General features: G+C 33.3%; 1 long non-coding RNA gene across 1 annotated transcript; it reads left to right on the forward strand.

The window, feature by feature from the left end:
- The first annotated feature begins 2,095 nt into the window (after positions 1–2,095).
- LOC121208484 (uncharacterized) lies at positions 2,096–3,478 on the forward strand. Its single transcript, XR_005903541.1, has 2 exons — positions 2,096–2,844; positions 3,215–3,478. It is a non-coding gene; the product is annotated as an uncharacterized lncRNA (long non-coding RNA).
- Positions 3,479–24,712: the final 21,234 nt, after the last annotated feature.

Raw genomic sequence — 24,712 nt, forward strand, 5'->3', positions numbered from 1 at the left:
TTTTTCCAACTCTCAATATTTCTAATTTAAATTAACATCAGATTTAGTGGTCATGCAATGTAAAAGTGGTACAAAACTACGTACATGAAGATATCAGTGGGTTTGTGATTATTGAGAGAAAGAAGGGAGCTATGAGGTGCATATTATCAGCAATTTATTCTTCTTGTGATAGGTTAATTTATTAGGTGGGGAAACCCTTGATACGGAGCCATTGCCTAAAACATGTATCGCCCTTTTCTGCCCCATATATGGATATACAACTTTTCCCCTTTCCCAAGCTCAACTGCACCCAATTGTAAGTTTCCAGTCAATCACGACCCAGATCTTTTTTATATTTAGGTTGGGCTAGTTACAAATATTTTCTTATAATTAAATTTAAATGAATTTTGGCTAAACTACATATGTCATCTAATTAAAAAAAATTCTCATTTTAAGCATTTAATTTAATTTTTTTACAATTTAAGCACTATATTATATAGTTCGTTCATTTTAACCAGAAAACTCTAATGAAAATATGAAGGGGAACTATTTCTAAAAATTTTATTTTCTATATAATTTAAGTAAATAAAATTTTATCATTTTAGTCCCAATCTTTTAAAAAAGAAACTTCTTTTTTCACATTCCCAATTTCCTATCACCAAAAAAAAAAAAAAACCCAAATCCATAGATATCTCTTTTTGTGATTTGTTTTAATCAACATGCCTATTTCTATTGATTCATTTTTCCCTTTTCAAGTTTCAATCTCGTTTGATTTGTAAGCTTCTTCTCTTTCAAACTTTTTTTGTCAGCAAAATGATTGATTCCTTTTTCTAAAACATCACCAACTTCTTCCCCGTCCATATTTCTTCCATGTTCTTCAACTCATCTTCTTTAAGCTTATTATTATTATTATTATTTAAAGCCAAAAAAAAAAATGATGAAAAAAGGTATATTTTCAAAGGAAAAGAAATCAAGAAAATTGAATACATCTTTTGAGCTGGTCTTATTTCTACAGAGTTTGTTGTGGACGAAGGTTATGTTTGAGGTCGCTATTTTTTGATTTATCTTGTCGTTTTTTCAAATTTCTTTTGTTTATTTTTTATATTCCTATGTTAAAATTCGAGGAGCAGGATGGCCTTTGAATTACTAGGGATTTTCAGGTATTTAATTATTATTTTTTTCTTTATTTTGGTTAATAATTAGTATTGAGAAATTTATATTTTAGTCCTTTAAAGTGGTCTGCAACACTTATGACGTGGTAAATTGTGTCATGTGGTATCCAATAATTAGTTCACGTGTCAAAAAAAATACCATGTTAGATTCGTGTTAGAGTTTTTAACAAGAATGATCAAAATGAACAAACTATATAATTTGAGTGTCTAAATTGTAAATTTTTTATTTTGAATGCTTATGAGATTTTTTTTTAATAGTGGAGTGACTATTTGCATGGTTTACCCATTGATTTTTTAGAAGTAAGTATTACAAGTTTTCCATTTAAGGTCTTGACGGACAATTAAGTGGTGATGTGATATTTGATATTTGATGTAAAAAAATGTTAAAATGGAGGATTTAATTAATTTTTAATTATTTTATAAGGTGTTAATTGATTTTTTAAAATTATTTTAAAAGTGTCTAAATGATTTTTAATTATTTAATCATAAAAATTATTAACATATTATAAAATCTATAAGGATTATTAAAAATTTAGAAAAATTATAAAAGTTAAATATTATAAAATATTATTAATATGTTATGAAGAATATGAAAATACTATATAGATAATATAAAAATTTAGAAATTTATAGAATTTAAAAGAATATATAAAAACTAAAAAAAAATTTATTAAAAGTAATAAAAAGTTATAAAATTGTAAAAAAAATTTGGTATTTTGAAAGTTTTGGATTTGGAAAAATAATTGTAAGGGAATGGAAGGTTAAGGAAAGAGGATGATATGTTTATTTTGTTTGGATAGTTAAAAGTAATAAAGGAAAGGAAAGTGAAAGAATTTTCGCTACTTTTATTTGGTTAAACGATTATTTATAATTATATCTTTCTTATAAAATAAGTAAAAAATGATACTTTACATTTTAAAGGAAACATCACTTTTCTTTATCTAGCTTTTTTCCCAAATTAAGGTAGAAAATAAAGAATATTCAACTCAATTTTTTTTTTATTACTTTCCTTTCCTTACCCTTGTTTTTTATTTATTTTTTAAAATTAAATAGTTGACATCGAGAAAACAAATGAAACCAAATGTTTCCCCAGCAAACAAATATCAGAAAACAACAAGTGATCAACAAAACCAAAAAAAAACAAACTGAGAAGAAAAAACCAAACAACACTACAGTTTCTCCCTTGAAACCCTAAAGCCATGAATCCAACTGATAAACCTCTCTAAAAACCAGCAACCAACCAACTGCATGAATTGACAGTAAATTTCCTTAGAGAGTGAAGATTTGGTACATCATCAGAGTGAAAAAATAGCATATTCCGAAACCCAAATACAAGAAATCAGATTAGGTCCACTGCGACCATTCTCTCCACCATCTTCGGTGCCTTTTTAACCCAGCATCTTTCCTCTGAGAACCAGGGTCCCTCCCTAGCCAATACATGTGCCGCAACATTTGCCTCCCTTATTGCATTAAGAAAGTTAATCCTATCAAAAAATCTCAACCTTCCTTTTATATCTTCAACAATCGGGCGCAATGTTGATCTGTCAATTGTGCAGGAGTTTACTTGTTTGACAATCGTCAACGAATCGCCTTCAATCTGAACACATCGAAACCTAAGGTCAAAAGCAAATCGGATTGCTTGTTCACATGCTCGGGCATCAGCAACAAAAATATCTTCAATATTAACAATTGGGTAAGTACACGCCCCCATAATCTGACCCATTTCATTTCTTGCTAGAACTCCCGAGATAGAAGTTTTTTGCTTTGCATTAAAAGAGGTATCAAAATTTAATTTAACACATCTTGGGTCAAGTGGCCTCCAGATAGTCTGCTTAGGAGAACAAGTAATAGTCCTCACAGTCTCTGAAGCTTCAATTTCATGTGGATAACCTAATATGAACCCCGAAATTTTAGACACTGTTTATCTGATACCCTCATGAACCAGCCGTTTCTCGAAAACCAAATAGCCCAAAAAGTAATTGCCAATAATTTTCTAGTTCTCTCATTAGCAGTATGAAATGTCTCGATTAACCATGTTCCATAATCTGATTATTTCGAGACAGGGGACACTATAGTTTCAGAGCGTTCAAAGTTTGGCATGTGACTGAGCAGAAATGCAGCAAGTGGTCTACTATTTTCACACAAAAGGCAAACATTAGGAATGTGTATGTTTCGTTTGTTTAGATTAACATACATAGGAAGGAAATCATTGTATATTCTTCACATTGCTATCTTCATTTTCCCTGGTATTTGTAACGCCCACAATTCTGTATAGAATTTTGTAATAGCTTTGTTATTCGGGTAAGGCTAGCTCCCAAGTTCTATAATTTTTCATGTAAAAGTAGCTTGTTCCCACTCTTAACTGTATAAACCCTTATCCCTTCATGCCTCCAAATCATGGTATCTGCTGGTCTCATCTTAGCAAGCGGGAGTTCAGCTTGATCAACATCAGCAAATACACGAATAATGTCTTCCCTTCAGGTATAGATTTCTGGTTGGATTAAATGAGACACCTTAGTGTATCTGATATCAAAAGTTTGACATTGAATTCAGCCATCCCCAGGTCACGGAATCCATGGATCGTTCTAGATATTCACAGTGTCTCCGGTGCCAATACACCAACCTAAACTCTTTTCAAGTAATCCTCTCGCGCTCAGAATGCTTCTCTAGCTAAGAGAAGCGTGAGTACCCAACCTAGCTTATTGAAACACAGTATGTGTGTAATATCATACTTTTAATACCTTAACTAATAAGCAGTCTGGCTGAGTCAAAATGTGCCAGCACCACCAATAAAGATACATTAAACATTGCTAGATCACGGAAGCCTAAACCCCTATAAGATTTCGGGAAACATATCGTTTCCAAGAACTCCAGTGAATTCCCTTAAGCGATTTAGTATTCCTCCACCAAAAATTATTGAGTACACTTTCTAATTTAGTACACAATGTTTTTGGCAAGAGGAAACACTACATAGCATAAACAAGAATAGATTACAAAACAGCTTTAATAAAAACCTCTTTCCTTCCTAATGATAAGAAGCGCATATTCCAACTCTCCATTCTTGTTCGAAATCTATCCACATAATGCTTAAAATACTGTCTTTTATTCTTGCCCACCATCATAGACAAACCCAAATAACTTTCTTGGTTCGTTGATACCCAAACCCCAAGACTGTTACCAACCAAATTCTTCTCGCCCTCACCTACATTTGCCCCAAAATATAGAAGTGACTTATCGTAATTCACCCTCTGCCCAAAAGCTTTCTCATACGCAGAAATTACACAACAAACATTTCCATCTCCTTCATTTGATGCATCACCAAAGAGAATACAGTCGTCAACAAAGAATAAATGGTTAATAGCCAAAGAACCTCTACCTATCTGAACCCCCTTATTGAATTTGTTTCCTTAGCCTTATCCAAGATTGCTGAAAACCCTTCTGCATAGAGTAAAAATAAATAAGGACCGAGTGGACCACCCTACTGTAAACCTCTCGATGGAACAAAACTTGCACTGCTACCCCCATTGATTCCGACTGTGTAAGAAATTGAAGCTACACACATCATAATTAATGTCACCCAATCAACATGAAAGCCCAACCGTATCATCATCCTGAGAGCAAAATTCCCTTTCTTACCCCATCTTTTGATTGTCAGCAAATGCAATATCTCATACGCAATAATACATTGTTAGAGATTTTCCTTCCACGTATGAAAGCCCATTGCACCTCGTTAACACAGAAATTTAGGAAATTATTCATTCTGTTTACTAGCAGCTTAGCAATAATTTTATATAAGACATTACAGTGACTAATAGATCTAAATTGCATAATGGTCCACGGCTTACTAACCATTGGGATCAAAACGATATGTGTCTTATTGTTTTGTTACAAATCTATCTCTCCTCAAAGCATAGCAAGACAATAAGACATGACGTCTGACCCCAAAATATCCAATATTGTTGATAGAACAAAGCCGGGAAATAATCAACTCCTTAAGCTTTAAGATGAGCCATATCTTTGGCCGTAATCCAAATCCCTTCATCACGAAAAGGTTGTATCATCTTAGCATTCATCTCATCGGAGATCCTCTTTTCCACATTATCAAAAATTCGTAAGGCATCCCTTGCTTCAGAAGTCGTGAACAGATCACGAAAATAGACAGTGGCCAGCCTCATGATATCTTCTTCTTAAAAAACCCATCACCCTTCATTCTCAAGGCCTCTTATTGCATTACGCTATTTCCTCTCTGTGGCCATCTTGTGGAAAAAAGTAGTACTCTGATCACCATTAGAAAGCCAATTGATGCGCGCCCTTTGCTCCAAAAAAATCTCCTTCTTATCCGCCTCTAAATTCAATTCAAGTTGAATTTTCGTCAACTCAGCAAAAATATCATCGTCCAGATCTTTCGCATATAACTCTTTCATTCTATCATTGAACTTTTTCTTACGGGCCTTCCGGTCTCTTCTAATTGTGTGAATCCAAGTTAGGAGCTTCTGTCCCAACCTCTCAAGCTTTAATGGCAAAATTTCGGCGGCTGATGCCCAATAATCCCGTATTTAATTCTCACATGAACCCTTCAGGCACCAATCAATATTGAATCTAAACTTTATTTTCCCATTCCCATGTCGTATGTTTCTTTGGCCTCTAGTATCCACCAAAACCGGGCAGTGATCAAAGATAGCATGACTCAAATGAGTAATAGAAAACTCTGGAAGTTTGCAACCTCCTATCAAGTCTTTCCTGGATATTGGTTGCGACAAATCTACCTCTCTCCCAAGTGAACCATCGCCCTATAAAACCCAAATCACAATCAAGTAACGCATAGCGAAATGCTTTCATATTTTTCTCCACATGAGTACGACCGCCCTTATTCTCAAAAGAGAAAGCAATCTTTTTTGAGTCCCCCACAACCAACCATGAGAGACTTTAGTCCTAGCCCAACTGACGAAGTAACTCCCAAGTGGTTCCCTTAAAATGTTCATTTGGATGCCTATAAAGTCCGATAAAATACCACAGCAACTCATCTTAATCTTCTTGTATCATGACATCTATGTGATGCTACGAGTAAATTCATAAAAGAACCACATCATTTTGCCTCAATCCTAAAGATAATCTACTTTTGCCTCAATCCTAAAGATAATCTACTTTTAGAGCCCTTAGCTCCCACATCAATACCATGTTGAAAGCCACATTTCCTTTGAACACCTTCCGTCCGTCTTGCACTAATTTTTGTTTCCATTAGAAACAAAATTTGGGGACGAACTTCTCTCAGTTTATTCTTGAGATTATTAACTACCCGTGGCTTCCCTAACCCATGAATGTTCTGTAACGGCTTGAAAGTCAGTGGTGTCGGGAAGTGTATTTTCGAGACTCTATTTCTGTAAATCGGTCCCGTGAATATTTTCATAAAATTTTAATGGAGCTATAATAGAGGTGAATTGAATCTTGGATAAATAATTTTCATGAATTAGGAGTTATTTAGGATACAAGGACTAAATCACGTAAGTGTTAAAAGTTGAATTATAGATTGAAATTAATTAAAGGACTAAAATAATAATTACCATTAATAAATGGGGTGGACGGTGGAGGAGGCTTATAATGCATTAAATGTTTAAATTTATAGTTACTAAATAGATTATAATATAAAAATAAAAATAAAAATAAAAATAAAAATAAAAAATAAAAATAATGGATAATGGATAAATATATTAAACAACCCAAAAACCCATTTCTTTCTTTTATTTCACATGCAAATTGAATTGAGGAAGGAGAAGAGAAAGAAACGCACGTCCTAGGGGTTTTGGAGTTCAAATCCAAAATTGTTTAGTGCAATTTAGTTGTAATTTTTATATTTTTGGAATTTCGGTACTATAGATTAGTTGACCCATGTTATAATTTTTAGTATTGTTTAAGATTGAAGATGTTACCATTATTTATTAGTTATAATTTTAGAGATTAAATTGATAAATTTTTAAGTTAGAAGTGGAAAATGATTAAACTGTGGAGTTAATTGTTGATTTTGAGCTACAGAGACTAAATTGTGAAAATTTTGAATTTAAGGGGAAGAATTGAAAATAGGGTGCTAAATTTAGCTTAGATTGAAATTAGTATAAAAATTTGAGGTTAAATGTGGATATTTAATTAGTCTCGGTTTAGAGACTAAATTGAAGATTAATCAAAATGTAGTACAAAATTTGAAATTTAATGAAAATGCAGTTGTGTATTATTAATCTATTTTAATTATTTTATTCCATAGTGAACGTTGTCCCGGAATCCTTAAGTAAAAAGGGAAAAAAAACAAAGTCGACGTCAAGTAGCTCGGAATATACGGTTTATATTTCTATAATCCGAACTAATCTATAATTTGCTGCATATTGATATAATTGTCATGGTAAGCATTAAGGTGAGATTTGTGATTAGATTGGGTTATTAGAATCGATTGTTGCTTATGAAAGCAAATTGTAGTGACGTAAAAATTTAGCTTGGTCACTAATTGTGGTGATTTAGTGAAAACTTGAAAACTGAAGTTCGATTTTAAAATACAGAGGGAGTCACCACCGATCTTCTTTTTAGGTGTCATCGGACACCTAATAAATCATCTTCTTTTAAAAGAAAGTTCATTTTTTAAATAAAAAGAAGGTCGAGTTTAGGTCTACGTCAAAAACCAAAATAAAGTTGGGTTCGGGAGTCGGTTACGTGCGAGGAAGGTATTAGCACCCTCGCGACGCCCAGAATTGGTATCTTTATTAAACACGTGTTGTTTTGATTTTCAAAAATACGAATTCAATTTGACATTTAAACGTGATCCGTTTGAGAAATGAGAATCTTTAGTTTTCGGTTTTTTTGAAGGGTGTCCCGTTTTTAACACAAGCCGACGAATTTCACCCAACATAGCGATGAAATCGATGGCTTAATGTTAAATCGGTACATTGCCTTATTTTTGAAATTAATTAAAACATGAGAAAAAATATTTCTAAAGTGAGAATTTAAAAATAGATAAACGACACAAACAATGATATTATTAATGAAAAATATTAACATGGAATATTAGAAATTAGAATAACAATAATGATGATGTTTACAAAAAAGAAAATAAGAACAAATCATGTACTAATAAAAAAATGATATATTTGGTAATAATAATATAAGATAATATGTACATAAAAGATACTCATATATATGCATATAATAAGAGTATATAATAATAATAATAATAATAATAATATCTACAATAAAAGAAAATATTAGGAAACGCACAAAATATATATATAAAGTATTTACAACAATGATATAAAATAATGATATGTACAAAAAATATATATATGCATATATAAGTTAATAATGATAATGATAATAATAAAAGAATATATAAAAATAATATATATATAACTTAATAATATTAAAAATAAAATAATAGGTAATAATAGTAAAAAGGGTAAATATATAGTAAACACAATATTAAAATAATACTATAAATATACACGACATACATATAATGAAAACACACAATAATACTAATATTGATAATGATAGCAATAATAATACTAATATAATAAATGTACTAGTGATAATAATATAATAATGGTAGTATGAATAATATATACAAAAATAATAATAAATAATAATGATATATGAATATATACATATATGTATTAAAATATATACATGATATATATAAAAAATACAATATTAAAAAGGTATACATACGTAATATAAAAAAATGCATATATAATATAATGTTAAAATATTTACATAATATATACATACATAATATCAATGTTGAAAACATCTATTAATAATGTCACATAAATATGTACCTATATATATACATAAAAGATATATAATAATATTAAAAATACGTACATAGTATATATACATATAATATAATTATTAAGAAAATACATAGAATATATAGTATTAAGAATATACACAATACGTAGGGTATTAAAAAAATAGTATTAAAAACATAATATACACATATTAGAAATGTTAATAATAATGGTACAAAACAATTATTAATAGTATTGCATAAACACATGCATATATATTATATAATAGAACGTATACTAACAATAATAATAACAATAAAAGGATGTATGTACACCGAAAAATACATAATAATATTAAAATAAAATAAGTGATAATAGTGAAAATTATAGGCATAATAATAAATATAATAATATATGAAAATAATACTATATGTAAAAAATATGTATTGGTATTAACAACAAATATAATATAGATAAAAATAGATATAATAATTGTTGACACCATTTTTTGGATGAAAACGGGGTCGACTTGGATTTTGAAAAAAAAGAATGAAAACGGGAGTCGCCACCAATCCTTTTTTGACGAGGTGTGATCGGGTCACCTCAAAAAGTGGTTGTTTTTAATAAATGATTTAATTTTATTAAAACAACGATTTTGGTCTACGAAATTCAGAAAAATGAGTTCGGGAGTCGGTTACGCACGAGGAAGGATTAGCACCCTCGATACGCCCAAAATTGGTACCTAGTTGATTAATTAGTGTCTTAGTGTCGAAAATTTGAAAACTTGAAAGAATTTAAAATACGATCCCTCTTTGTAAAGAAAATGCTCAAATGTTAAGGACCTTCTCGTCTCACAATATAAAATGTCACATCCAGTAAGTTAGGACACGACATCTTGAATTTTCGAGAACGAGCTTGCCTTTTATATAAAAATTAGTGTATTTCAAAATGTTATTCAGTTAGTTAAGGTGAACGAGGAAAATCGAAACCCAGTAAGTTAGGGCACGTTTTCTCGAATTCCCAAACACCGAATATTGCCTTTACTTGCAAAAATCTTATTTCGAGGTAACGAAATGCCATACCCAGTAAGTTAGGGAACAACACCTCGTATCTCCGAGAATAAGCATTTTTCAAAACTCATGTCGCGATTTAAAAGAGTATTCCGTTATTTAGGTTAAAGGAGAAAAATCGAAACCCAATAAGTTAGGGCACGATTGTCTCGAATTACCAAATACGGAATATTACTTTTATGAAAGAATTATTGTTGGGTTGGATATAATGATAATAAGAATAATATTAAAGTAAAGTAAACAATAATACTATATATAAATATATATATGTATATAATAGAAATACACACTACTATATAATAATAAATATAGAAATACAAAAAGCAAATATAATAAAATATTAAATTAAAGTAATAAAAAATAATCCTATATATAAAATATATATATACATAAAAATATACACTAATATATAATAGTAATAGTGATAGCAAAAATAATAAAAATATGAGTAATATTAATAATATATTAGAATACAAAAGTAAAGTAATAACAATAGGGGTGATAATAATAATAATACAAACAATAATACATATATATAATAATAGTAGTTAGAAATAAAAAATAATAAAAGTAACAATAATGATAGTAATAATATAAATAAATATGGAGAGGGCATATATAATATAATAATATAAATAATAATATATACATGAGAAATAATAATAATAATATAAATAATAGTAAAAATAATAAAATAATAAAACAAAGCTCTCAACTCTCTTTCTCCCTCTTTTCTAAATCCGGCCGTTGGTCCGGCTTTGCTTCGGTCATGGACCCCCACGGGCCGCCATCGGCGCCACCGTACACGGCGGCCGGACCTCAAAAAAACCTTTTTCGATAATGAAAATATGGGTAAGCTTTTTACTTTTATTTTTACTTTCGTATAAAAAAAACAAAATAAAATTGAAAGGAAAACAATAAACAAACAAAGAACTAAAGATAAGAATAGACAAAAGAAACCTCTTTTGCTTTGATCTTTGATTAATCTCCAAAAACTAGCCTTTCCAAGAAACAAAAATAACCTTTTTTCCAAAAAAACAAAAAAAAACACCTCCAAAAAACAAAAAAAACCTCCTCCAAAACAAAGAACAATCCTTCTCCAAAAAACCAAAAACCCCCCTCCTAAAAACAAAGTCTTGAATGGCTTTTATAGCCAAATTTTACAAGTGGAGTGGTTGGGGTGGTTTAGGTGGCCAATGGTGGTGGAGTTGGTGGCCAAGGTGGGTGGCCAACAAAGGTGGTGGAGTAGGTGGCCAAGGTTTTTATTTATTTATTTATTTATTTATTTTTTGTGTTTGGGTTGGGATTAGGTTGGGCCAAAATTGGGTTTGGTTTTGTAACTGGATAATAGGCTAGGTTTAATTCGGGTTTGGTTTTATTGGGTCCCGGGCAAAATTTAGGTCTTACAGCTGCCCCTCTTTGCTCATTATCGTGTAACGAGAATGGAGCAAAGACTACAAAAAGACCAATTTTGCCAGGGCTCGCCGAGTCTTGAGTTCTTGATCTTCTTTAAAATGGCCTCTTGACGGCTTCAATCTGCTTTATTGCAACTCAGGAAGGCGATATCCGCTATCTTTGATCTGCTTCACTGTAAGCACAGGAATGTCAAATTTGCTATCTTCGATCCGTTCCTTATAAGCACAGGGATCCCAAATCTGCTGTTTTCAACTTGTTCCCTATAAGCACAGGAATGTCATGCTGAAATCTTCGATCTAGTTCACTGAAAGCACAGGAATGTCAGATCTGTTATCTTCGATCCGTTCCCTATAAGCACAGGGATGCCAAATCTGTTGTTTTCAACTTGTTCCCTATAAGCACAGGGATGCCAAATCTGATGTTTTCAACTTGTTCCCTATAAGCACAGGGATGCCATGCTGAAATCTTTGATCTGCTTCACTGTAAGCACAGGAATGTCAGATCTGCTATCTTCGATCCGTTCCCTATAAGCACAGGGATGCCAAATCTGATGTTTTCAACTTGTTCCCTATAAGCACAGGAATGCCAAATCTGATGTTTTCAACTTGTTCCCTATAAGCACAGGGATGCCATGCTAAAATCTTCAACTTGTTCCCTATAAGTACAGGGATGCCATGCTGAAATCTAGGATCTGCTTCACTGTAAGCACAGGAATGTCAGATCCGCTATCTTCGGTCTGCTCCTCTGCAACTTCAGGGAGATAAGACTTGTTTTGATATTCTTCCACTCAAACTTCAAGGAGATCTGCTGTGGCTTTTAGCCTCTCCAATGCCATTTCTGGAAGAAGAGGTTTGCTGAAACTTCAAGGAGATCTGTTATGGCTTTTAGCCGCTCCAACGCCATTTCAGGAAGAAAAGATCCTCTGAAACTTCAAGGAGATCTGCTGTGGCTTTTAGCCGCTCCAATGCCATTTCAGGGAAAAAGAAATTTGTAATTTCCAGCCTGTTACCCTACTACTTAGGGGTTTAAGGCCCATCATCTTCGATCTATTTCCCAACTGCTTAAGGGGTTAAGATCTGTAAATTCAACCTGTTACCCTACTGGTTAGGGGGTTAAGATTTGTAAATTTTCAGCCTGTTACCCTACTGCTTAGGGGTTTAAGGTTTGTAAATTCGGCTTGTTACCCTACTGCTTAGGGGGTTAAAGCCCATCATTTTTTATCTATTTCCCTACTGCTTAGGGGGTTAAGATCTGTAAATCTTCAGCCAGTTACCCTACTGCTTAGGGGTTTAAGGCTTGTAAATTCGGCTTGTTACCCTACTGCTTAGGGGTTAAAGCCCATCATCTTTGATCTGTTTCCCTACTGCTTAGGGGGTTAAGATCTGTAAATCTTCAGTCTATTCCACTGCCAAATACAGGGAGATAGAGTTATCGGCTTCAATGTACTCCACTGTAGTCAGGGAGGTAAAATCTGCCATCTTTGATCTGCTTCGCTGCCAAATACAGGAAGGCAAGATCTGCAATCTTCAATCTATTCCACTGCCAAATACAGGGAGATAGAGTTATCGACTTCAATGTACTCCACTGTAGTCAGGGAGGTAAAATCCGCCATCTTCGACCTGCTTCGCTGCCAAATACAGGAAGGCAAGATCTGCAATCTTCAATCTATTCCACTGCCAAATACAGGGAGATAGAGTTATCGGCTTCAATGTACTCCACTATAGTCACATGGAGGTAAAATCTGCCATCTTTGATCTTCAATCTATTCCACTGCCAAATACAGGGAGATAGAGTTATCGGCTTCAATGTACTCCACTGTAGTCAGGGAGGTAAAATCTGCCATCTTCGATCTGCTTCGCTGCCAAATACAGGAAGGCAAGATCTGCAATCTTCAATCTATTCCACTGCCAAATACAGGGAGATAGAGTTATCGGCTTCAATGTACTCCAATGTGGTCAGGGAGGTAAAATCTGCCATCTTCGATCTGCTTCGCTGCCAAATACAGAAAGGCAAGATCTGCAATCTTCAATCTATTCCACTGCCAAATACAGGGAGATAGAGTTATCGGCTTCAATGTACTCCACTATAGTCACAGGGAGGTAAAATCTGCCATCTTCGATTTGCTTCACTGCCAAATACAGGAAGGCAAGATCTGCAATATTCAACCTGCTCTGCTACAAACGAGAGAGGCAAGGTTTGTCTTCGATCTGCTTCGCTGTCAATGCAGGAAGGCAAGATTTGCATCTTCGATCCACTTCCTATCAATATAGGAAGATAGGACCTATTTACGCCTAGTGTTTAGGATGACATGATCAGAATGAATCAAATGCTCCTAACTAGATGTGTATGTATTATATTTGTAGAATGTCATGAGAATGATCCATTTTTAATGCTTAGGTTGTCATTCCTCATTGTTCATCAAGGTTCTATCACTGATGCCTTCTTGTTCAGCCAGTACCTTTGACAGAAAACCTAAAGAAATAGACGCTATTTAGACTATCATTTCTCAAATGTTTCCAACCCTTAGGTTTGGTTAGTTCTAAACAATAGTCCTGTTTCAGGTCCTCGTATTATTTAGAAACTTTCAGACTAATATGCAGAACTCCTTCTGCATGTGTATTGTCAGTCCATTAATCGTTATTTCAATGAAAAATGCTTGAAAAAGATTATCAAAATGGACAAAATGAAATTTTGTTGAGAGCAAAGCTATAAACAAACAAATCAATCAAGATAGCAAATTTTGCTGAGATACGAGATGTATAAGATGAAAAAGATTATCACAATGGATAAGATGGAAATTTGTTGAGAGCAAAGCTCTAAATGAACAAATTAATCAAGATAGCAAATTTTGCTAGAATACAAAATGAGAATAAATTAATCAAGATGGCGTATTTTGTCAAAAATACAAAAATGAATAAAATGGAAATAGGTGCCCCAGATATCATAGCATGAGCTTCTCTGCCTCAAACTTCTTGAGGATCCTTTTAAACTTGATATGTGTCTAGAAGTCCTAGACGACTTTGTTGATGCCCAAGATGTAGCATCTCTCATTCTTATTAATTCGGAGAGGGCAAGATTACTGCATGCCCCACCTTTGATCAAAATTTGAACTGCCCATTCTTGGGTTTTCAATTCAATACCCCTTTGGTCTCAAGGCGCCCTTTGCGGGTTTTCACATTGGCCTCTCCTTTTCTTTTTTTCTTTTCTTTTTTTGTTTTTTTGTTTTTTTCGTTTTTTTCAAGTGAAGTGTTTATTGCTTGAATCAGAATTTTCAAGATTAGGCAGGTTCTTGCCATCCATCCTGGTCAATATCGACGCTTTTTAGATAAGGCCCTCCACATAAGGCCCTTTCCAGTTCGGCATCTACTTTCTTCTGAAGTCCCCTTTGTATAGGAAGGTTATTCTCGATATTATGTGCTCCTCATAGAATTCTCTGGGTAAACCTTTTGGTGAACTTGCATCATTCGCTTTTGTCACATTTGACCATGACGGATAGCTTTTAACCTTTTCTCTTCAATTATATCGGACCTGGATCCATTCTACTTCATCCAACTTCAATTTTGACAAGGCTCGAAGGGAAGAAATATCAACTTCGATGGGTAAAACTGTCCCTATGCCATTGAGAAATGAGTTGCCCCGGTAGAGGTTTTTTTTTCTTATTTTTTATTCTTTTATTATTTTATTTTTGTTTTTTTTTTGCTTTTGTTTTCTCGTTTTTTTTTACTTTTTTTGCTTTTTTTGCTTTTTTGCTCTTTTTTTGTTTTTTTTTTGTTTTTGCCTCCACTGAACTGTTCATTTTGAGTCGACATGATGTTAATCTTGAACAGACTGCAAACTTCTGATGTCGTGCGGTTGCTCAAATTCAATGCATTGTCTAATATGATCCTTTTTGGCATTTCATATTGACATATGATTCTTCAAGAAATTTGTTGATTGTCAGCTTTGTGATATTGGCATATGAAGCAGCTTCCACCCACCTAATGAAGTAATCGATGACTACAAAGATGACTCGAAGACCGCTAGAAGCTTTTGGCGAGATTAGCCCAATGACCTCCATGCCCCCACATAGAGAAAGGTCATGGAAAAGTCATAACATGAATAGATGGAGGTACATGAATTTTGTCCCCGTAAATTTGGCCCTTGTGGCGTTTCTTGGTATAACTTATGCAATCCCCTTCCATGGTGGACCAGAAGTACCCATATCTCATGATTCACTTGGCCATTGCAAAATCAATGCATGTGTTCCTCAGACACCCGTATAGACCTCTTCCAAGATCTTCTTTTCCTTAAGGGCGTCCATACGTCTTTGTAGCTCAAGCATATCTTGATAATGTGAAAACATCTTTGAATTCTTGGAGTAACTCAATGACATCTCGCTTCGTCTCTGCGGTGATACGGCTCTGATCTTCACCTTTTTCTCTTCTCCTAAGCTCACAATTTCCAACTGATTTTTTTGTAAGGTAGGATTTGCTTTTCGACTTACTCTACCATCCTTAATAAATCAGGAGATAAATTACAGTCTCGATCATCTTCGAAGTCTTGAAGTTCCCCTAGACACATATCTTGCTCAAAAGGAGATTCTGAGTCAATAGTAGTGTCGCTCATATCATTGATATTTGGAGACCTATTCTAGGGATGAAAGAAGACTCAAAGGACAAATGAATCAAAGGGTAATTATCTGTGTAGTATGAGTTTGAATGAAATGGAAGGAACAAAAGAATATTTGCCAAAACCAGACACAAAGATGCATTTCATTGAAATAAAAAAAAATGTGGACATACGCCTTTTTCACAAAAGGATTTTCTATTGCTCCTAGGCTTAGAGCAATAAGAGCGTTCCGAATGTTACTCTGAAATGGCCCTAAAAATTACAAGAATCTCCTCCACAGTCCAGTTGTTTTGAATGCCTCTAGGGATGTAGAAACAAATTCATGATAGGCTTTTTCATTTTTTTAGTTCTTCTTCAAAGGCACAAACATCTTCACCTTTCGAACCATCGATATATTCAAATAATTCCAATTCTTTATCATCCATCTAGTTCTGTACTAGAGTTCTAAACTCGACGTACTTTTGGATTTTAGGAAATTTACTGTATGCAATGAAACGTAATGTTGATGCATGAATGCGTATTTTTGGATTTTAGGAAATTTATTGCATGCGATGAAATGTAATGTTGATGCATGAATGCATATTTTTGGATTTTAGTAAATTTATTGCATGCGATGAAATGTAATGTTGATGCATGAATGCAAAAAAGAGATGTTGATTCTTGGTTCAATTCTATTAGAACAACTTTACTAGAAAATAAATCTCTTTACATAAAACGGATATATATATACGACTTTGCCCTCATATGCGGAGACATTCGATCCTCTTCTTCATTCGAGCGTTAAGATAAATCTCACGAACTCTTTAAAAGGAACATCTCTTCTATCTCTCTTTTTTTTTTGATCCAGGCCGCGACTCGTTACTCACTCATCCTTGTGATGCTCGTTGGCTTCTCTTTAAAAAGTTTAGCGGTTCTCGAATAATCTTTGTCATCTTGAGTCTTCAGGCAACGAGGCAAAGTCGTATAGTCCTCTACTGAACTATCATCCTTCTTTTGTTATATCTTCTCAGACCGTATTAGGACAACCGTATCGTCATCCACTTTATCAAGAAACCCATTTTCTTATGACAAGCTCTCTATTTAGCAATTGAACGTGAATCAGCACCTCTTTTTATGATGAAAATGCAATGCAATCATAACAAAAAGAAAACATGTTAGTACAAAGCAAAAGCAAGCAAGAATAAATAGAACACCTATTTGGGTGAATACTAGGGGTTCGAAGTGGTTCTACCTAGGGTGGGCTCCTAAGGTTCACTACATGAGGTTTGGTTCTAAAGTAAGGGTACCCGAACCAGCAGATTTCTCGATCCTCACCCATTATAGGCTCATGCGGACCGAGTTCAGTTCAGGGGAATACATTTCCCTATGACCATGCGGAGATGAAAATCTCACGAAGACATAGGTACGGATGTATCCCGGAAGCGATTCACTATCCCATGCGGAGGTGAAAACCTCACGAAGGCGTAGTTTCTCACTCCCACTTAAAAGGGTATGACCAGCGGTCATGCAATGCAATGTGCAGAGGTATAAAATAAAATTCAGAACACGATAAAAATATAACTCAAAACAAAAGAGATGCAATGAGAGGATCGTAAATTTAAATCGAATTTTCAACTTTCGACAAAAAGACAAGAAATAATCAACACGTGGCTTGACTCTCTCATGTCCCCAGCGGAGTCGCCAAGCTGTTGACACCATTTTTTGGATGAAAACGGGGTCGACTTGGATTTTGAAAAAAAAGAATGAAAACGGGAGTCGCCACCAATCCTTTTTTGACGAGGTGTGATCGGGTCACCTCAAAAAGTGGTTGTTTTTAATAAATGATTTAATTTTATTAAAACAATGATTTTGGTCTACGAAATTCAGAAAAATGAGTTCGGGAGTCGGTTACGCACGAGGAAGGATTAGCACCCTCGATACGCCCAAAATTGGTACCTAGTTGATTAATTAGTGTCTTAGTGTCGAAAATTTGAAAACTTGAAAGAATTTAAAATACGATCCCTCTTTGTAAAGAAAATGCTCAAATGTTAAGGACCTTCTCGTCTCACAATATAAAATGTCACATCCAGTAAGTTAGGACACGACATCTTAAATTTTCGAGAACGAGCTTGCCTTTTATATAAAAATTAGTGTATTTCAAAACGTTATTCAGTTAGTTAAGGTGAACGAGGAAAATCGAAACCCAGTAAGTTAGGGCACGTTTCCTCGAATTCCCAAACACCGAATATTGCCTTTACTTGCAAAAATCTTATTTCGAGGTAACGAAATGCCATACCCAGTAAGTTAGGGAACAACACCTCGTATCTCCGAGAATAAGCATTTTTCAAAACTCATGTCGCGATTTAAAAGAGTATTCCGTTATTTAGGTTAAAGGAGAAAAATCGAAACCCAATAAGTTAGGGCACGATTGTCTCGAATTACCAAATACGGAATATTACTTTTATGAAAGAATTATTATTGGGTTGGATATAATGATAATAAGAATAATATTAAAGTAAAGTAAACAATAATACTATATATAAATATATATATGTATATAATAGAAATACACACTACTATATAATAATAAATATAGAAATACAAAAAGCAAATATAATAAAAATATTAAATTAAAGTAATAAAAAATAATCCTATATATAAAATATATATATACATAAAAATATACACTAATATATAATAGTAATAGTGATAGCAAAAATAATAAAAATATGAGTAATATTAATAATATATTAGAATACAAAAGTAAAGTAATAACAATAGGGGTGATAATAATAATAATACAAACAATAATACATATATATAATAATAGTAGTTAGAAATAAAAAATAATAAAAGTAACAATAATGATAGTAATAATATAAATAAATATGGAGAGGGCATATATAATATAATAATATAAATAATAATATATACATGAGAAATAATAATAATAATATAAATAATAGTAAAAATAATAAAATAATAAAATAAAGCTCTCAACTCTCTTTCTCCCTCTTTTCTAAATCCGGCCGTTGGTCCGGCTTTGCTTCGGTCATGGACCCCCACGGGCCGCCATCGGCGCCACCGTACACGGCGGCCGGACCTCAAAAAAACCTTTTTCGATAATGAAAATATGGGTAAGCTTTTTACTTTTATTTTTACTTTCGTATAAAAAAAAACAAAATAAAATTGAAAGGAAAACAATAAACAAACAAAGAACTAAAGATAAGAATAGACAAAAGAAACCTCTTTTGCTTTGATCTTTGATTAATCTCCAAAAACTAGCCTTTCCAAGAAACAAAAATAACCTTTTTTCCAAAAAAAACAAAAAAAACACCTCCAAAAAACAAAAAAAACCTCCTCCAAAACAAAGAACAATCCTTCTCCAAAAAACCAAAAACCCCCCTCCTAAAAACAAAGTCTTGAATGGCTTTTATAGCCAAATTTTACAAGTGGAGTGGTTGGGGTGGTTTAGGTGGCCAATGGTGGTGGAGTTGGTGGCCAAGGTGGGTGGCCAACAAAGGTGGTGGAGTAGGTGGCCAAGGTTTTTATTTATTTATTTATTTATTTATTTTTTGTGTTTAGGTTGGGATTAGGTTGGGCCAAAATTGGGTTTGGTTTTGTAACTGGATAATAGGCTAGGTTTAATTCGGGTTTGGTTTTATTGGGTCCCGGGCAAAATTTAGGTCTTACAATAATAATATACGTAATATGGTATAAAAAATATATATGTATGTAATAGTATTCAAGAATATATACGTAAGATAATATAAAAACATGTACATAGAATAGCATAAGAAATATATGTAACTAATAATATTAAAATATATACATAATATGTAAAATACAATATATTAAAAAGATTCATATACGTAATATATAAAAAATGTATACATAACATAGAATTAAAATATGATATTTAAAATAATACTAAATATAATATAATAGTAATAATAATAATAGCAATAATAAATGTAATAATATATAAAAGATAATACTATATATAAAAAATATATATATGCATATGTAATAAAACGTACATTAACATTAATAATAATGATGAAAATATCAATAATAATAAACATAATAATAAATAATATTAAAATAATTAATTTAATACTAAAGAAATGAATATAAATAAAAAAGGACTAAAATTGGAAGAAAGGCAGAATTCTGGGGTAAATTTTAAAATAAATAAAGGGAAAAGGACCCATCTGGATGCGCGTAAAACGGCCGAGGACCAAAGGCACAAATATTCCTTCCCATCAAAACACCACACATCAGTGGGGACTAAATTGAAAAGCACGACAACATCATGGGGAAAATTTTAAAATAAGAAAAACTTGATTGCAAAAGCTTGAAAAAGCAGAAGGACCGCAAGCGCAAATTCCCCATTTTCCAAAAACAAGCGGATCCTGAGGTGGGTCGGGTCGGGTCGGACCGGGTCACATCAAAACGACGTTGTTTTGAGGTTTAAAGGCCAACCCCAAAACGACGTCGTTTTGGGGGCTATAAAAGGTCCAAAATTTGTAAAAAAAATCATTTGGGGAGGAGAGAGAAAAAAAAGAGAGAGAAGGGAGGGGGAGGGGGATTTCCGGCCAATGGCCGGTCACCGGTCCGATCAATGGACCACCGTTGCCGACGCCGGCGCCGGCCACCGTGCAAAGGTAATTTTTTTGTATTATATTTTTATATATTTATATGTTTTTGATATATATATATGTGAAAAAATGAAACCAAAACAGAATTTAAAATGAAAAAAAAAGAATAATCACCTTAGGCTTTTCACACTTTTGATTCTTTGATCTTTGGTATTCGGTTTGTTTGGAGGCTATTCTTGTATTTAAATGCTGATTGAATTGCTATTCTTATTCTGAAATTGAATGTTTTTCTTATTTTTGTGTTTGAATTGTCGAAGAAGAAACAAACATTTTAGACTTGGCTTTTTATAGCCATACAATTTTTATTTTCTATTAGTTTTTGTCTCCTTTTAATTTCTTGCAGGTGCAGAGGGTGGGTGGTGGACGTGACCTTAGGCGGTGGCCGCAGCGTCAGAGGCGTCAAAGGGCAGGTGGCTGGTGGCCAGTGGAGTTGGTGCTGATTAGGGTTAGGTATTTTGTTTTTTTTTTGTTTTGGGTTTGGGCTGTGGATTGTTGTTGGGTTTTGGGGTTTAATGTAAATGGGTTTTGGGGTGGTGGGCAAATTTTGGGCTTCTACACAAATTATACATAATTGAAAAGTATGTGTATTTTTATATATGTGTGAGTTGGAAATATATATATGTATAATTATATATAGTATAAATATGAATTTGATACATTGGCTAAAATTAAAGAGGAAATAAAACTCTATTAACTATTTCGGGATAAGTCGGATATCTATGGTATGCCATAGGATAGGAAGAGTTCAGGGATTACTTCAACTTTGAGTTGATGAGGCACTGGGTGTCATTTTACTTCGGTTTAACTGATGAGACACTAGGTGTTAATTTATGTAGCGTTGAGAGCAATATTACTTCGGATTTATCCGATGAGGCATTGGGTGTCAAACTGGTGTGTTGGTTGGATCCGCGTATCTGTCCAAGTCCAAGTTGTGTTAATCGGGAAATAAATATGAATTATGAAATTTAAATATGTGAAATGAAAATGTAATATGTGAAATGAATTTGAATGGAATGAAAATTTGGTTTGAGCCATGAACATATATTAACCATGTTCAAAAGGAATATGGATCAATAATGTGGTTTGGATGGTACCATTTCATGATTAAATATCGAATGATTTATGAGAGGATATTGATATAACAAGAGTTGAGAAATGAAATGCATACTAAAAACTAAAATGGAAATTGGGTATTTGTATAATTGAAAATGCTATGTATTAATGTTGCAAATTGGGTAAAGTAAAGTAGTATTGCGATGAAAATTGCATGATTTAAACTTATAGTGAATTTTAGCTTGAGCATTTCATGTATTTATATCTTGTTTTAATATTCGGATTATAGAAATATAATTGAGTTATACTCAGCGTACGGTTTTGTCTTTTGTGTGCAGGTTAGGTACTTTTAGTTTATCATTGACTCAGCTTCCAACAACAATCTCAAACTCAAGTGTGTTGATGTTTTATTTTGTAATGGCATGTACCTAGGAGGTCTTTTGGTTGATGTTATTTTGAGTTCAATGTGTAATAGTATTTATGTGTTCATATGGTTGTGGGTAAATCTATGTTTTGGTATGTTAGTCAAACTTAATGTTTTGCATGTGTTTTAGTTTTAAGCTTGGTAGCCTAAGTAGCTAAAACATTAGTTCAATTATGGAAAATTTAGTATGAATGAAAGTTTGGATGGTTGATGCCTTACTAATGTGTTTGCAAATATAGAATGTGGACCAATGAAGGTACATTGGTTAGACACTTAAGATGAATGTTTTGGCATGTTTTAAGCATGTTTAATTGTGTTTTGAATAAGTTAAATGGTTGGTAAATGAGTTGCTTAGTGTTCTAGTAAGCATGATTTGATAAACTTGAGTTTCACGGTCACGACCTGAGACATGGTCTGTCACACGGCCGTGTGACACACATGGCCTGGCCACATGGTCATGTGTCTTGTTAAATTAAGCGCAGGTTTCACATGGTCTGGCACACCACCGTGTGACCCAAATCAGTAAGTTACTCGGGCTGGGACACGGCCGTGTGTCTCAAGTCAGTGAGTTACGCGGGCAGAGACATGGGTTGGGACACGGCCGTGTGTCCCAACTTCGAAAGCCATACAGCCTGGGGCATATCACATGCCGTGTGATCCTTATTTCTAAGTTTTTAAAAATTTTCCCTAAACTTTCTAAATTGTATCAATTTAGCCCTTATTTATTTTCGAACTATTTTTTTAAGTCCCGTAAATTCGTTTTAAGGGTGTAAGAGTATTTTTACTTTGATTTTAAATGAAGTAGTGAACCAAAATTAGTGAAGTAAGTCATTCTACTAATATCACTGAAAGTAGATAGTCAGAGTATAGTCCAATACTCTGATGTTAATAATATAGTCTTGTTAGGTATCCAACTTCTAGCTTTCAAGAGGGGATAAATAGTTATAAGATTATAAACAGTGGAAGACCAAGTTTAGTATTGTATTGCATATCTCATCACTCAGTTGTTCAAACTAGTAATATGGAAAATATTAAATTAGCATGCTCTGCTCTCTATATAATATGAATGTTAATAGTTAGCTTGCACCTTTGTTTATGTTGTAATTAAATGTTCTGATTGGTTAGTAATGCCTGTGACCTAATCTAATAACGGAGGTGGGTTAGGGGTATTACATGTTTCAATTAAAAATTTTCATTGTGCCTGACTGCCTTGCCTAGCAAAGCCAGTCGATATATTTGCATTTCCTTGTGGCACTTCAGTGTCTCCTGTAAGCAAAACACTGGATGTGCTCAACATCATTTGTCTTTTTTTACCATTATCTGTTTAGATAGGATTGTTTTTACCATCTGAACCTATATCCATAAGCCCAATAGTAGTGGACTTAGCACCCCTAGGCCCAAATCCCTCCTTAGAGGCGCTATGAAATCCCGAAAATATCCCCTCATCAGTGGCTCCGAATTTATAATTAATATTAGGAGCAAAATTCCTTAGAAAATCCCCTAAATTACGTAGTTTAGATTCCCTTTCCTTGTACATACTCTGACTCTTTGTTCAATCCTATTCGTATAACCAACGACTAACCTCATATTAGAACCGAGCATAATACATTCTAACACCTAATAGATCCTTCTTTTTCTGTTTAAAGGCCAATGTTTAAGGGCCAATCTCATATCTAAGCGAACCTTTAACCTCATATACCGTTGCAGCCCAAAGAAAGAACCCCGATATCGTACTCCATGAATTCTCCCAAGAAAGATCCAAACCTTCATTCCATTGTTTACGACATTAAACTCGGGGGAAAATCATGGATTTGTAACCAAAACACCACATGATTAAGAGGTAATGTTAGCAGATCCTTTTCGAATTGTAACTTGTGCAGCAAAAGTGGATGGTTGTTAAAAAACCACAACAGTCCTTCTAAAACCCTGTTTTGATCAACTGCATAAAGGAACTTAAACAAACAATGTTTTCACCTAGAGAAAAAATGGCAATGCCTCCAATTGGATGTCGATTTATTATCCCTCAACATTTTAATTATCTTCTAGCAGCAGAAAATAAGGTATTTACTTAAGTTTTTAATAAAAATTGAGGTTCATGCATAATAACTTAATAGTAAAAATTTAACATCCTAATTAAAATCATAATTATATGTTATGCCATAATAAAAATATCCTAAGGCTTAAATTCTATGTCACAGTTTGAATAAAACATTCCAGACCTCATATAATAAAATAAATCAAAATAATACGTTTTAATAAATTGAAAATAAGTTGGATTGTGTCGAGACCCTTCAGATGTCATTCCCGCGTCCTAACCTGGTGGGTTATTTGTAAGGATGAAACTAAATGCAGAGTGAGCTTTGGCGTTCAGTGTGAGTCCATTTGCAACAAAATCAATGCAATACTCATTAGGACACATTTATTAACATTTTATGGAATAATCAAATATAACAATTCAGTTCATAATGTCAATTTTTCAAATGCAACTATCACTGATATATATAGACATATATATTCACACATATGAATCATAACATAATTTTTAGGTTTGTATGCACATGATTTAAATGATGCCATACAG

Source organism: Gossypium hirsutum, chromosome A10, assembly GCF_007990345.1.
Source record: "Gossypium hirsutum isolate 1008001.06 chromosome A10, Gossypium_hirsutum_v2.1, whole genome shotgun sequence".
Classification (NCBI taxonomy): Eukaryota; Viridiplantae; Streptophyta; class Magnoliopsida; order Malvales; family Malvaceae; genus Gossypium; species Gossypium hirsutum.